The 15,911-nt window shown below is 45.9% G+C and overlaps 2 long non-coding RNA genes and 1 other non-coding gene across 5 annotated transcripts; 1 reads left to right on the forward strand and 2 right to left on the reverse strand.

Annotated features, from left to right (window-relative positions):
• Positions 1-6,522: 6,522 nt before the first annotated feature.
• LOC135399357 (U2 spliceosomal RNA) lies at positions 6,523-6,714 on the reverse strand. The gene has a single exon (XR_010424247.1). It is a non-coding gene; the product is annotated as a U2 spliceosomal RNA (small nuclear RNA).
• On the reverse strand, positions 6,527-14,640 carry LOC135396865 (uncharacterized). 2 transcript variants are annotated; one of them, XR_010423552.1, is made up of 2 exons: positions 14,120-14,640; positions 6,527-11,254 (listed from the first exon to the last, which is right to left on the reverse strand). It is a non-coding gene; the product is annotated as an uncharacterized LOC135396865 (long non-coding RNA). The 2 variants fall into 2 exon arrangements; XR_010423553.1 differs by lacking the exon at positions 14,120-14,640 and adding an exon at positions 13,117-13,503.
• Positions 7,033-12,611, forward strand: LOC135396864 (uncharacterized). Of its 2 annotated transcripts, XR_010423551.1 has the most exons (4): positions 7,033-7,192; positions 7,281-7,436; positions 9,041-9,096; positions 11,844-12,611. It is a non-coding gene; the product is annotated as an uncharacterized LOC135396864 (long non-coding RNA). The 2 variants fall into 2 exon arrangements; XR_010423550.1 differs by having other exon boundaries at positions 7,067-7,436.
• Positions 14,641-15,911: the final 1,271 nt, after the last annotated feature.

The raw sequence follows: 15,911 nt of genomic DNA on the forward strand, positions 1-15,911 counted from the left end.
TCCTCTCCCTCCTTCTCTACGTGGACATATATATTCAGAATTCGGCTGCTACTGCGATTCACCATTCTGCGAATTCAAGACCCCGCTAATGATTCCAGCTCACCTGGAACCTGACAAAAAGTGCAAGACGTTTTCCAGAAAATCAGTTTTGAGAGAGATTGAGGCAGCTTTGCGCTTATTTCCAAGATTTCCTATTTAGTACGTGGGGACTTACAATCACAACTCGCATGGCCAGGACCGCTGGAAGCCTGTTCGTGATTGGTTACGGGCGTTGAAAACACGATCCTGGTTGTCACGTCAAGTCGACGAGCGCGCAGGTTTTCTGTTCTAGGTGGGGTTACACGGAACCCTGAGATTGGGGGGGGGGGGGCACATAAACGACGTCGTTGCCGTGCTTTGCCGGCTAACAGCCTACCTCATGTGACTCTCGAACTTGTGAGTTCAATTCTAGCCGAGAACATCAGTAGTTCAGTGGCAGGGTACAAGTCGCGTAAAAGACAGAGTCTGCGCATGTCAAAATAAACTCTCAGGGCCAGTTCTCACTTGGCGACGCCCGACGCGGCGTCGTGAGCGGGCGGCGGAAATAGACGCGCACTTCCGGAGTCGGGAGAGGAGAGACGTCGAGCCAAAGAAACTGCCATGCCGAACTTCTTTCACGACGTCGGCGAGAGCTGCCGAGAACGACAGCTGGCGACCAATTAGGTGACACAGAAAGGCCACGCCTCCTGATTTTTCGTCTGCTTTGGACGACGGAATGCCACTGTGGTGGGAACATGAAAATCGTGCGCGCTGACGGGGACGGGGCGGCGGAAATGCGCCCCTACTTCCGCCGCCCGCTCACGACGCCGCGTCGGGCGTCGTCAAGTGAGAACTGGCCATCAGATGGGTAAGCCTAGCCCATTCATCGACCACTGTGGCTTCGCTTATGATCATTGTTGCCTTACGACGTCCAGCCACGAATTATTATTATTTATCTATTTTTATTTTTCATTTATTGTTACAGACCGCGACGTCTCAGTGTCGTGATCATCCGTGGTCGTGAGGCAGATGACCAGAGGCGTAAGTTGTGTACAGTGCACTATGTGATGTGTACTATGCTAAATAACTGTTTTATTATTACCATTTATATGATGTCATTTAATATAAGTTAATAAGGAATCAACTTTAGTGAAGTAAGCACGGTGTAGCGGGGCGGGAGGGCTTTTGTGCTTTGTTTCTCTGTTTTCGTTTCTCTCTTGTTTCAAGTCCCCTGCGCTCGAATAATATTTGCTCGACATCACTCGAGAGATCACCAAAGCCTGCGACCGAATCGGTCCGTTTCTGGTGAGATTGAACGCACCAGTATTACAAATCAGCCATGTAGGGTTTGCTCAGAAATTTCGTAGGATTGTACTAGTAATGTACATCAAGTAGATTCAATCAAGATTTTTGTCTGAGCGACAACCGGAAGATTAGTGTCCCGTCGCGTTGGACATCAAGTCACAGAGGCTAGACACGTCAATTCCCGACACGACGTCTTCGTGCAACAAGACGAGCATCTTGAGTCGTTGCGCCGTATTGCGTTCAGTGAGTACAAACTAGCCCAACTTTCGCCCCCTCTCTCTCACAAAATTGCTTGGTCCCTGGCCACATCCAGCCCACCAATGCTCTGCCCCTCTCTTCACCTTTCCGGATACCGTAGGACTTCGATCCATATTGTGAAGGGGCTCATCTCGTTATCCGCATCACCACCAGCAATTGGGTAGAGTATCGTCCCTGACGATGGAACTCCCCATTCATCATCCCGAAATAAAGTTGTTGTTGTCGCCCAAATTCCCGCGTGAACAGGTTGAGAAAGTCATCAGCGAAGACGACGAAAGCAACACAGAGACAGACATGGAACGTCGAACTTTCAAATTTTTATCGTAAGAGGTTGAAAGTTCGACGTTCCCTGACTGTCCTTCTGTTACTTTTGTCAACTGTGCCAACCGGCCCCGCTCGTCTCTTAGTTAGATAGCCATAGGCTGTTACAGGCCCGTCATAATGCCACGGCCTTTCGTGAAGCTTGGGCTGGATTTTTAAAATTATTGTTTTTGCTGAGGGGCCACGCGGGCCGCATTCGGCACCCCTGTACCGTAAGATCCCACCAATTGGCATTCACATACCTGCCAACTTGAGAACCTCCAAATTAGGGAGATTTAAAAAGTTTGCGGGGGGGGGGGGGGGGTAGGAGAAAGCAGATGTTGGGTGGGTTTTATTTGCATACGCAACAAGAGCAGACTTCATCCCAGTAGGCTCGTTGGGCACAAGTTTTGCAGCAACAGACTTTGCCCTCTCCAAGAAACTATCTGGGTGCCAAGCTGTGACAAGGTTATGACACTTTCTCAAAAGAACGTGAGGTCACAAAACTATGTCTCTGTTCTCTTTGTGAGGTCGAGGTTCTCTTTGCAAGGTACGCAAGGTCGAAGCAGCTAGTGCAAAGGCACTTTTGTCGCCCGAAAACATGGAGGAAATGCACGGAAACTAGAAGTGCTAGAACTAGAACCATGACCAGAACACCTGAACTCTGTAACACAGAGTCTCCCGGAAGCGGCAGCGATGCCGACGGCAATTGGGCTGGTATTGGATTGACATTTTCGTCTGTGTGCCCAGAGAAAAAGCAGACGTTTGAGACATAGAAAGGGAAACTGCATTTTCCGGGAGATTTGCTTCTCGGCCGTACAGTCATACAAACCGGTCCGAATCCGGGAGTCTCCCGGATGAATCGGGAGAGTTGGCAGGTATGCATTCAGCGTGGTGGCCTCGACCTGTCATGCAGCTCACCCAGGGAGCACGGCCGATAGGTGCTAGCGTTCTTTGTTTCCTGCTGTTCTGAACTGTTTTGTTAGTGCGGTTCGTCCGCTCGTCTTTCTGTTTTAGGGCAGCTGCACCTTCCAGCCGTCCATGCGGCCCAGGAAGAAGCCTGATCCCAAAGACAGTGAAAGTGGAGAGGACCTGCTTCGGCAGATGGCTTCACGCTGTACGCTACTATCGCAGCAGCTTGGTAGCAGCACGCCCGCCGTTCAGCCGTCCCCGGGCACCCTGCTGCGCATGAACTTTCCGGAATCGACGTTTTTGTGCTACAGCGATTCCGCGGAAGACTTCCTCACAGAGGAGGTCATCCTGCGTTGAGCACCTTCCGCCGCCCTGGTAAGCTCGGCTGCATTACGGCGTATGTCCAAGCCCCACTTTGTTTCTATGAGAGAATCCAAGCAACTGTTTCGGGAGGAGTTCCCTTCCTTCGTATGCGCGAGGAGCTTGCAGCCCGAACGCAGCATAGTGAAGAAAGCCTTTGGAATGCATTCCAAGAGTTGTACCTAAGAGCTGACCACCTCGCAGATGTAAACGAGAAGGTGGCACGCGTTACCCGCCAATGCTGTGCCCTCGGTTAAAGCCATACTTACGTGATCGAAGTTTTCCTTACGTCTAGATGATGATTTTGCCAAGGAAACTCGCAGCATCCAGGCAGACCTCTTGGCTTGATTGCGGTACCGCCCATCAATAAAGACAGGAGGAAAGTTCGAACGCGGGGCGGACAGAGACCGGCAGAGGCGACGTGAAGTGGCTTTGAGAATGTTATAGAGGGTTGAATCATACGCATAGTGCAGTGTCCCTTGCTTGTTTTTGCAAATGCTATACACCGGAATGACGCAAGCGCGTGATAGTCCTCCATTGCGTGGATTTAGCTGCGTGACCCTGTCGGGTCTCACTCTCGGAAACATGTTTGTCGGCCCGGGCCCGCAGGAGCGCACAGCCAATAACAAGGACGGCCCATCCCGCGGACCGGGTCGGGGGCCTGGGCCCCGTGCAGGGCTCTAACGCAGATAACCTGCCTCTATCTTCCAGATCTTAATCGCCCATTTATGTTGCAGCAGACGCGAGCGACTATGGCAGTAATGCGGCGTTGTTGCAACGTACCAAGGCGAACTTCAGTCTGTTTTATTTGGCAAGCCGCACACTAAAAAGTCTCCGGAGCGAAATTGCACTTTAATTAAGAGTGCCAATTCGCACTGAATATAAGTTCGACATATAATATATGGATGGTACGAAATTTGCAACCTCTCTTGGCTGAGTGGGTTGAAGCGGTAAGACTTCTCGGTTGAATATCGGAGGGGGAGGGGGGGCAGATGCTCTGTCCCGAGCTCCTCTGCCCCTGGACTGCTGTTGGATATCGTTATCACGTAAGAACGTTATCGTTGAACAAGGCGGAACGGAGAGAGAGCTGGAGAAGGGACGCATCGTGAGCCGGGCCGACATCTTGCCAGCGTGTGTCAAGGATGCTGGGGACTGCGGGCCCAGCGGACGCTGGAGGCGCAAAAGAGAAGTCTCGTATCAGCTGAACGTGGATGGTCTCCTGGTGAGATATATTCCCAGACAAATACTGGTGAGTTATGTGGCGATACCACCGCGAGTGATGCGTGCTTACGCTTGCAATAAAGTTCACGAGTGATGGTTTAAGCACACTGTAGCGGGGCGGGAGTTTTTGCTTTGCTTTGGGTGCTCCTGCTTGACTGCGGAGCCTCTGTTATGTTAGATTCTGCCACACTGTCAGCGCTCTTGGGGGGTTGCGGCTATGATTAGACGGGTTGGGCTGGAACCGCGTGGGGATTTGCACCGGAAGATCCCACACACTAACTAACGCGGGGATTAAATTGTCTCATGCTGTAAAGCCACGAACGATCAATTATAAAGATGGGCTCATCTTATTTCTTGCACAAAGTTTACAAGCCTATAGAAGCAGCAGCCTCTCCAGATATTATGCGCAGGAAATTAGAAAGGAGCAGAGAAGAAAAAATGGAGATGGAACAGTTACGTAAAATAATGTCCATCGTATTTAATTTTTAGGAGCCATATTTAAGTAGCAAACCCGAAGCCATCTGGTGTCAATAAATTCAGCTCAGTTTCAATTTTTTTTTTCTTCCTACTCAAAGTTGAAACCGTAAGCAAAGGCAACAACACAGTCTGTAGAGGGGATACTTTTAGTGCTCCTGAACAATGTCAAAATTCGTGAAGAACTATGTACTTTTTTTTCCATACCTGATTTGGAGGGGCAGCTTATTTGCTTCTCTTCGTGTGTCAAGTGGAGTTGACACACACACAGTCCTCCATAATAATTACACTGCTCGTGTTTTTTTTTTTTTTTTTTTTTTTTATGTTAGGGTCATTTCGTTTCTGTGTGGTCGTCAATGATATCCTAAAAAAACATAAGCCTCATGGCGCTTTTAAGAACACGAATGGGCCTGCTCTAGCCTTCTAGATGCCTTACGAGCCTCGGCCCAAACATACCGGACCTGGGTGAGAGAAACTTTGAATTCACTCTATTTCAGAACATATACACGAGAACTAAGTCATTTATTCAATGTTGCACAGATTGGTTGTTATACAGGTTGTTACACGTATCTCAGGTTGAAACTGCTAAAACTTTTTCTACAAAGAATCAACCATTGTTAGTTACAAGTGTTGATATGCAGCACAGTACTCTTCTTGATGCTGTCCACCAGTGTCCCGCCTACTGCATTTGCTGACTCCTGTCCAGCTCCTACACAGCATAGATTCTGCCCTTTGCACCCTCAGCCCAGGTCCCACTTCCCCAAAGCACCCACCATGCTGCTTGGAAGAAGCATGCTGATACTGGTGCAGTTCTTTGAATCTAAAACTTAACTGTGCGCTGTAGAGGTAAGCAGGTTCCAGAATGTGGGGAGCACCAACCTCTTCCTTCTTTGTTCATATTCATGCAATGATCAGCTCTGAGGCACTTTAGCTGTAACTGCTTCATATACATCTAAATCAGCTGATATATAATACCTACTGTACACGTATTTTTATTCGCGACGTATTAATTTTCGCGAATTTCGCGACCGCTAAAAAATCGCGATAAATTGTACTCGCGAACTGATGTTCTGAGGCTGGAACAACATAGAAAGGAAAAAACACATACAAAGCTTCAAATTGCCTAAGAAATTAACGATGAAAGATGAAAGCCACTGAAAAGGTTAGCCAGCTGTAGGACCCGAACCCACATCTTGACGTTTATCCCGCGGAAGGAAAGAGCCCCGGTATCGCGAAATTAAATACTCGCGAAGAACTTCGCAAATGAGAGATTGCGCGATTCGCGAAAAAATTAATACATCGCGAATAAAAATACGTTTACAGTATTTCTTGCACATTTTTATGAATACTCCCCATATATTTTGTTGCATACATATTGATAAAATGTTTTTTTTTTTTTTTTTTGAAGAGAGCTCCATAGTGCCAGTGGTGTTCGCATGCATCAGTGATGCTTAACCCTGTTTCAATCAATCATGAAAACCGTAACTGTGAGTGGTATCAACACTTCAAGCCTCTATATGTTGCTCTATACGGAACTCGCCTCGGCTCGTTTGCCTAGGTGAGTTGGTGTCACCTCTTATCTTCGGACCTGGCATGGGAGGAACGTTGCATATAAAAAAAGTGCAGATTAATGTCTATACTTCTGTTTTTTGATTATTGATGGTCTCCCCATGAGGGGAGTGGGCCGATCCCGGAGGTACTGCAATACCGGGCCAACCCGTGGCAGAGGTGAAGCAAGCTTCAAGCACTCCGCCGCATTCCAAAAATAAGTTTAATATCTTGAGTCCAAATAGGACTCGTATCAGATATTAAGCTGATAAGAACAGATACTACACTTTGATCTTAGCCAAAAGGCCGAGAAGCGATAACGTTGAATTTCGTGACAATTGGACCCCATCAAACCTCGAATACCAAAGTTCCGGGTGAGCAGCCGCCGTCCCACGCGAAGTTGCCATCATGAGCACATCATAAGGCAACCAAATCCGCCAATCGGTAACAATATCATCATGGCTGCTTGTTTATCACACAAATGGTTCACATTATAATAATATCCTCACGAATACCTCAATTTATTAACGTCTACTCGACCCGGCATTCGTATGTCCATTATCTCTATTGATGTTTGCGCTTCTCACGCCATCTGCTGCAAATCCCCTCCGTGGGAATAAAAGAAAAATTCCACACTTACAAAAGGCAATCAAATAAACAAATAATCAAAATATAGTAACGAGGAATACATCTTGGGAAGCCTTGATTAGCGATCATCGACATATCAGAAGATCAATCAAGTCCTCGTCTCACCCCCACAGCCCCCACAGTCTGAGTGCTCGTCGATGTTCACCATGTATGCCGAAGTAGTATCTCCTATATCCCTATTGTATACACAAGTATTATTAATCAATTAGTTTTGCGCAATTTGTGATTACACATAGACCAAACGTCCAGAATTCGTCCGGAACGAAATCATCCCCGCGAGCAGACGATGCCGGCCATGACGGCGGAGCAAACGCCATGTTGAAAGGAGACCAGCATGCCGGCGTGTTGTGTGTCCCTGTATCCCTACATCAATGCTCTTCCCACTCTTCCTGGTTGGTTGATTGGTTGGTTGATTGAGTGATTGATTGATTGATTGATTGATTGATTGGATGCTCAATGGCGCAACACCAACTCTGTTCCTGAGTGGGAGAAGTTTAATATTTTTGCAGCAAACAAACCCACAGACACGATCGTCGCTACCTAAGCTTTCCGTAATAAACTGCTCTCAGGAAGAATTTGAGGAATGATCGCCAAATACTAATGACGGAAAACGATTCCAAGGTTAAAATGGAACGGCACATAAACTAGATATGCGCACAGGAATTTCACAGTGCCAAGATGACATTCGCGGAGATACCCAACTTCAGCAAAACAGAAATAATGTTACGCAATACGAATCACTCCGATAATAAAAGGTAAACCTACAGCTTAAGAGCCACTAATGCTTCGAATAGATAGCATGGTTGTGCTCGGCAACCCAGAAAAATACTTTCTGCTTGCACAAGTGTGAAGTGTGTGTGGGCACTTCAACGTGTGTCATGCTTAACATTGTCATAAAAACTTGGTATGTGTCATGTTTTTTTTGTTATGCTTTGTACATGTGAAGGCCCATTGCCTTGAGCCACGCCTATTGATTATCACATGGGGTGCCTGTTTGGTTTTCAAGACTGACATACAAGATGGTATGCATTAAAAAAAAAATAATAAAAGTTACGGTGCAGAGCACTCATAGCTAGCGCTTTCCTCTCTAAGCTCTACTAATGTGAGGGGATATTAACACGTGTACCAGTGAGCGACAATGAAACTAAAGGAATTGGTGGGCAGGGTATACTGTGGTACCTACATCTGAAATGCAGGTACTCTACAAGGTAGAATTCCTGCCAACAAACAGCAAAATCATACTCATCAGTGCAGCTGTAGCCGTCTATACTAATAGTATCAGCCTTTCTGAGTATCTAACAGTCTGATTTTAAACTAAAATTGATGGGATGCAATCTGACTTGAATTAGAGGCTTTAAGAATGCATCCCAATCAGGCCTACAACACACAGCCGTATCCATATAAAAATGGAGTTTTGTGGCACAAGACCAAGCTCTCCTGCAGTACAATAGACAACTTCAAGAAATCCCAGTGCTCCTTGTGCACAGTGGACATTTTTTGTCACTGGGAAGAGAGACTAGCCTTTCATGTTTAGTTTTCTGTGATCTTTACACTTCATGGACTGCAGCCGGGACAGGAGAAACAAAGGGTTTTGGGGAGTTACTCCCCCTTTCTGATAACAAAGTTCCAATATTTCAAAGTGCCACTAGATCCCTGGGATTTTCTGAAGCCCTGTATGCTTTCCTGTTCCTGCATTCTCACAGGGAAATGTTCACATACTGCTGAACTTCAGTTGAAATGTGAAACTCTTCCTTGAAGTTTAAGACTGAAGTTAAGGCTTTTTAAGCCTGTAACGCTATTCGTTGCAGGACAGGCACTACAACGATGCAAAGCCCATTTAAATGTTAACATTATTGACAGATCGCGTGGCTCTCAACACTACCTTCTGTTCTCCTGCACTCATCCGATGTCTTTAGGCACAATATTTTGCACAAATAATTCTATTTTCAATCACTTAGCTTTATGATATAATACAGTGGCCATCCTCTGTTTTCAGAACGTACTGTACAGTGCAGCCTGGGAAAACAATAGCGTCCTTCAATCAGAAAGCAGGTAGGTCCATTTGTGTGTATGTAATGTACCCTTGCCTTCTTGGAGATTCATTTCCCTTTTGCTGGGACACATAGGGTGCATACCTAAATGTACTCGAGTTCACTCGGGAGTAGCATTGCACTTGAAGCACCATTTCAAAACCGGGTAGAGTTACTCGGTGAAGTTAGCATCAGAGTTTCCAAACTATAGGTCTCCTTCCTAAGGTAAGTAGGAACGGGTAAGACCGGATAGTGACGTCACGAAGGCAGTCTTTTTCTGGCAACCTGGAAACTAAAACTGGCCAACGTACCATGGGAATGGCTAGTCCCTTCAGGAGAAATAAGCCATGGGAAGGCCCGTCATAACAGCGTTCGAAATCAATCTGGCGCAGTTGTTTCAATGTGTGTTTTGTCACTTTGTTTTTGAAAGCGAAACAAGCATCCTTACAAGATCCACTTCTGCAGTTTGCCAAAGTTAGATTTTCTTTTTTCTAGTTCAGTTGTGCATTTTGTGCTCTGCCTATTCCTTTTACATTCCATGCACAGATCATGTAGTCGTTTAAGCAAAATTTGCAAGATGCTGTATTGTTCCTTCTTTGCATATTTTTCCTGCTATGGTAGTTTCAATTGGGATTGGATTGTTGCTGGCTTGATCATGGTATGCAATTTTTAGACATGAAGTAGCCGCCCTGTAGGAGGTGCATAAAGTCTTCCCATTCAGACATTGGGAAAATTCAAGTTTCACAAAGTTCAAGCTCTGTAAAATTCTGCTTGGCCTCCGTGCTTACGCAATGAGAGTAACACACGTTAGAGCTCTGCACCGACCTGGGTCCCTGACCCGGCATCCTGTTTGCTCTGTGCCAACAGAATATGCCAGCACCCTCTTATAAACTTGTCTAATAAATTTGTTTGGTTAAGGCTAGAATGGCGTAAGCCACAGCTGGAGATGCCAGGCCGGGCACTCTTCACTTCGGGTAACTTTGCCTTTAGTAACTTAAGTTAAGTTCCAAGTTACTGTTAACTCGCTTTTCACTCACATCCACATATTTTCTTGCTTTCTATCCGGTTCCTCCATGGCATCTTTTACCATAAAACGTGATATTCAATCAATGACAGTATTTTATTCAAGAAGTAAGAACCGCTGCCATTGCAATGAAGTTTAATCATTGTGCGCCCACAGGGAGTAAAGATGCAAAGCGTTCGATTATACCTCTACCAGAGAAACGTCACCATGACATTGGTAGGCAGACTGAAACCGCAACAAATCGGAGGGAGAGGGCTGGGTTCCATGAACGGGCACTTGGTCACTGCCTCGCATTGAAAGAAAAGTAGGACCCGGGGTCGCGTCCCCTTAAGGGACCATATCGTAATCCCCTCAAGAGCGTGGCTTTCGGGCGCGACCTTATTCACCCCTAGCTTCGAGCGTAGTTCAATTCTACCAAATTTTGGCGCTGTCGAGCACTAGGACGTCATTTGTTTACAAACAGGGAGGTGTCTATTGTTGGACATAAACGAAAACGATCTAAGCGTGTTGCACTCCTCCGCAGGCAACTCAAGGTCTAACTCAACTGCTCACGCGCGCTGCACCTGCGTAATGCTATTTTGTGTCCGAAGTAACTTGGAAGTAACTCGTTCTTTTTTTAAGTAACTCAGTAACTGCGAGTTACATTTCAGGCTGAAGAATTTTGTTATTAACTTAGTTACATTTTGCACACGGTAACTTAACTTGTAACGAGGTCTTTTTGACGGGTAACTTCTCAATCTATGGTAACAAACGGTTCTGGTTGCAGCAAGAGATTCGCTACATGATGGAAATGGCAACTACACGGCACATCCTTTTTTCGTCTCCTTCAAAACGCAAGGAAGAATGCAGGTTTTGAAGCAGACGATAACGCTGGGTGACATCACAGTACCCTCCTCTGGACGAACCGTCGCATTTCGGTTTGCTTTCGTCATCATTTATTAAATAATTACTCGCACAAAATGAACGTGAATGTTGTATTCGGTATCGAGGGGGTGGTTACTGTTCGGCATGACGCTCACCTAATATTTTTCGTGTCCTCGCGAAGTCTCCCTTCAAGAACGTGAAGAAGATAGTTCTGTGACTTACTTTTTAGATGAGCCTTCGTGCTATCCCAGATGATGGCCATGGTGAACAACCCAAGGAACATGTTCCCGATCTGCAGCAAGTACAAACATTCACTTGTATTGTGGACACGTAAAGTGGTTTATTCAATTCCAAGTCAGTGTATAAACTGGTGGCTACCACAGTACTGCTATGAACTACAGTCAGAAGATTCTTTGTTGCTTATCAAACAATACTGCAGCCCCTACACCAACTGTTTTCCTCTTTCACGTTGTATTCACACGAGTGACATCCCAACGGAATATACTTGTGGAAGGAAAAAGGAGGCAGAAGTTCCGCAGTATGCTACGTTGAGCATTCGCACGTGGCTAGAAAAATACGGTAATTTCGCACTGCGTACATAGCAGACAACAGTGTCTGCTTCTTTTCCTGTCGTCTGCTACGAAACATCGTGTGGCAGCACCCAACGGTTAGTAGTCTACAAAAAGACGTGACACTGAGAGCTCTCGCTTACATGGCAGCAGAGAGCTGCTGATATCTTTTTGCATCTTCCGCTGGAATATGCTGAGGAACATCGCTTGTGTCAATACGTGGTAAAAGAGAAAATGCGGACGTATATTTTTCTTTCAATTGTTCTCAGAATATAATGCGTCATAATTAACAGCAGGCATTTGTTTTCACAGTGCAGAGAGGTTTTCATGGGAACAAACATGCCAATGCTTCCGAAGTTGAAGCGTGCACCAGGACAGTGTAAGCTTTGTTTTTGAGGCTCTTCAATCCAGCGAGAATAGCCAGCAAGGTGTAGACTCTTCCAGCAGTCACCACACATGAGGCATCTGTAGCAGATATCGGAAGCAGTGGTGTGGTGCCCCCTTACACCGAAACTCCTCAACGCATCTCAAGTCAGTGTTCATATCCACTGGATTTTGGTGTATCGATTTCCCAGGCCTTGAGAATGAACCCGTCTTATTGATCTGGCTTGATATCCAGGAATGCCCAGGAAATCCCATGCAGATGCAAAGATAGACACTGCGCTGAAGACGTGGTTAGAGACGTACTAATCATGTGTAGAGGCTTGCACTGTAAACCCCCAGACTTGTTTATTGACGCTGCTGTTAGTGCTTCATATGATAATGACTGGTTGTGTTATTACGTTATAAACCACATGTTTTGTCAATATCATGCGTACCACAGTTATCACACCGCAGTTGCAGTGCATGTCAGGAGATAAGGTTCTCATTTGTACACATGCCTGTTACACTGAATTAACGAATTTCTTCGCTGCCAAACTGCCTCGGCCATTCCTCGTTCTTACGACATTTGAGCTGGCTTGGTTAAACAGGGAAAGTGTACTGCCTTACAGCAACTGCGCCGTATACATATTTCTACGATACGCACGTGGCAAAGTTGGAACTGCCCTTCCTCTGCTGATCAGAAGAAATTTCTCTTAAGTCGAGAGGGCAAGACTCTTCACAATTCGTGCTTGTGTTGCATCGAAGTTGCCCAAACCTCCAGCGAAAATACAGGTTTTCCTACTGCTATTCGAAGCGTGTTAACATTACTTTAGGTGATTGGCACGTCGTGTCGTGCTCGTACGTAAAACATATCAATCATTACATTAAAATAAAGTGTCGTTGTGCCCGTATACGACTCTGCGGAAGCGGCTTTCGGTTTATCACCGTGCAACAATATGATGCCTTATAAGCGATATCCTCACGTTGTGAAGCAGATTATACGTTGCTGTTGGGATAAATTTGTGATTTTTCAACATACGCAGCTATACACAAGCTATGCAATGCGCAGTAAGTATTCACTTCAATTGACAGAAACACAGCAGTCACACCATGCCGTCGGTGTGCGGCTACTTCGGGGTTGTGCATGATGCAAATATAGTTCTACACACCATGAAATCAGAGAAAACAGTAGAATACATATTCAGTGAACGTCAAGACTCACCAGCTTGTGTCAACTGCAGTACTGAGAAGATTTACGCGCCCAAACCTGACAAGGAGACATGCCACAAATTTAAACATGGCGGTACGGTATAATATGGCAGCTGCACCTGTACACCAGCTGTGGTCCAGTTCAATCCGGATTTTAAACGAGGCGGCGCTGCAATTACAATGTTGCCAGACGGCAACTCTTTCAAGCGCGATGCTATTTCTGTTACACTTTAATCTGATTTTTATGTATTATACTCGCATTCTCTGCTTATATTTGAAAATATAATACACAAAAAATTAAGTATTATATATGTAACTAGTCCTACGGAGTGCTACATGCTACCGCTGCAGCGGAAAATTTCCCATGTCCCACAAACGTTTGGTCGCGTCACGAACAAGGTGCAAGGTGTACAATGGTGTACAAGCCCCCTCCCCTACTATACCCTTCCCCCCTTTCCCCAAATTCCCCCAAAGAGCGCGTGACCCCATTGCCAGAGTGATTGTGCACGAGAGAAACTGATGTTCTGATACAGATAAAATGGTTAAAAAGCAAGCGAGCTGGTGGCTAAGATCCATGACGAAAACCCGAGACTGGGAAAAAGACGAAAACAGACGACACAACACAAGGGCTGGAACAGGCTGGAACAAACATAGAAGGGACAGATTTCATCGTTGATTGTGCATGTCTACGTTACAACGTAGCAGATTCCGCAGGAACTGCATGCTTTCTGGTTCAATAATATTTTCAATATAATAATAATTTCGGGTTCAAAACACAATAATTCGTAAACCCTCACGTTGTGAAGCAGATTACACGCGTTGCTGGTCTTCTAAATTTCTCATTATTGCACGCAGCTATTTTTGACAACCTACAGTTTGCGCCGAAAGTATATTTCAATTGACAGGAACGCAACCGCCCACCATGCCGTCGTTACACGGCCACTTCCGAGATGTACATGCAACGGAACACACAAAGCACTTAGAAGAACGCATAGTTACTCAGCTTCAACACTCACCAACTGATGTCAACTGCAATATGCAGTGGAAGAAACACGCCTCAATTTAAACATTGCGCTAAGAAATTTCACGTTTAAACATGGCGGATGGATGGATGGTTTGGCACCCCTGGCGGGCCTCTTTGTAACGAGGGTCCAGCTCCGGCGGAGCGGACATGCAGTAAGAAATAAAAAGTTCACAAGACTACAAAGAATACACTGTTTCTTCCACTCAGTCTGCCTCTGTTGTCACAGTCTCTTGTCCGGTAGATCGTCGTGTCTTTTGAAACCAACTTCTTAGTCTTCTTTTCGTTTCCCTGACTTCCGTTTCCGGTTCGTCGCCGTCGTCTGCGGTGAAACCCAGTGCATTTTCGAGCGAGCACAATCGTCGAGTTCCCAACCCCTCACATTCGAGAATTACATGCCTAATATTTTCCGGTGCTTTATCCTTGCAGAGCTGACATCGTTCCTCTATGTCTTCGTACTTACTCCTCAGTACCCTGGTTCGGAGCATGCCCGATCTCGCGTCGGGCTTCGGTGGCTTCGGCTTCATTATGGTTACAATGTTGCCAGCTGTTGAGTTGTATCACCCTACAACTGGAGAAGGAGCACGCGTGGAAGCGGTTAGGCGAAGACAGGTGAAGCCGAGAGAAAGTTTTATTCCGGTAATATAGGAGATATCGAGACCAGAAACGAATATCTCATACCTGAAACGGAAAATAATTGACGGTAATAATTCGGGTATTGCAGGACCCAAATTATTAAAGCCCTTTGCAGCGCATTTAGATGGACTAAATAGAGCTGAATGAAGCAAAGTAAAATTATGAGGAACTATAGCTAAAAATGAACTATCAAACTGGAGCACACAAGCCCCTCACAAGCTCCTCAGGCTTAGTCGGGCCCGCTTACCTAATGTTGTTTACCTAGTGGCAGGGATTTCCCTACACCCCCCTCAGGGGGGGTGTACACCCTCCCTGCATTTTTGCAACACCCCCCTGAAATTTCTCAGGTGACCCCACCCAGCTCGGCCTCCAACACGTTCTGGTAGTGAGTCCGGCGCAGCGAATTACATCCTGTGCTGTCAAACTTGGGCTGTAGGACCACAGTCATGCAGATGATCGTACGATGCATTTGTCCAAAATCATTTAAAAGTGACTGTGCAATGCAGATATTGCACGTATGTACGAGCAAAAATGCGTGCGGGCACGCAAACTCAATGTGGATCGAGACCCAAGCAGCACAATGTACTGAAAGTCGGGTGCAATGGGGGCGGATGGTATGCGTCTTATCAATGTTCTTTAGTTTCACGGATCTGTTCAAGGCCTTCGATATACCAGTCCACCCCTATTGCACTCTCCTTTCAGTACATTGTGCTGCTTGGGGAGCCATTTGCGCCCAACTTAACCAAGCGAGGTATTCTAACGTTTTCACCGTTGATTGTTAGGTGTTCGTTGACAAGATGGTAGTCTCTTAACTTTGTCGGTCATGTGATTATGCATCTTAATGTTGAAATGCCGTTCACAATGAATCTCTATTCTAATGTTCTAAAGTAATGCCATGTACAAATAAACCGGGAAAGCTGTGCAGATATGTCAGCCTTGTGCCACGATTCTTTCCGTGTCTAAGAAAAATTCCGTAAGTGGAACCTTCACCAAGCGTGTTTTTCACTAAACACTGCCAAATGACACATAGTACCTGCAGCACATATATTTAAAAAGTCTCGTTATGTTACTTTGAACAAAGGAACAGTAACGCAGTTTAACCACAAGCGGCTTCAGGTATGCCGTGTCAAATAATTGAGGTACTTGTATTA

The sequence above is a fragment of the Ornithodoros turicata genome, chromosome 6 (assembly GCF_037126465.1).
Source record: "Ornithodoros turicata isolate Travis chromosome 6, ASM3712646v1, whole genome shotgun sequence".
NCBI lineage: Eukaryota > Metazoa > Arthropoda > Arachnida > Ixodida > Argasidae > Ornithodoros > Ornithodoros turicata.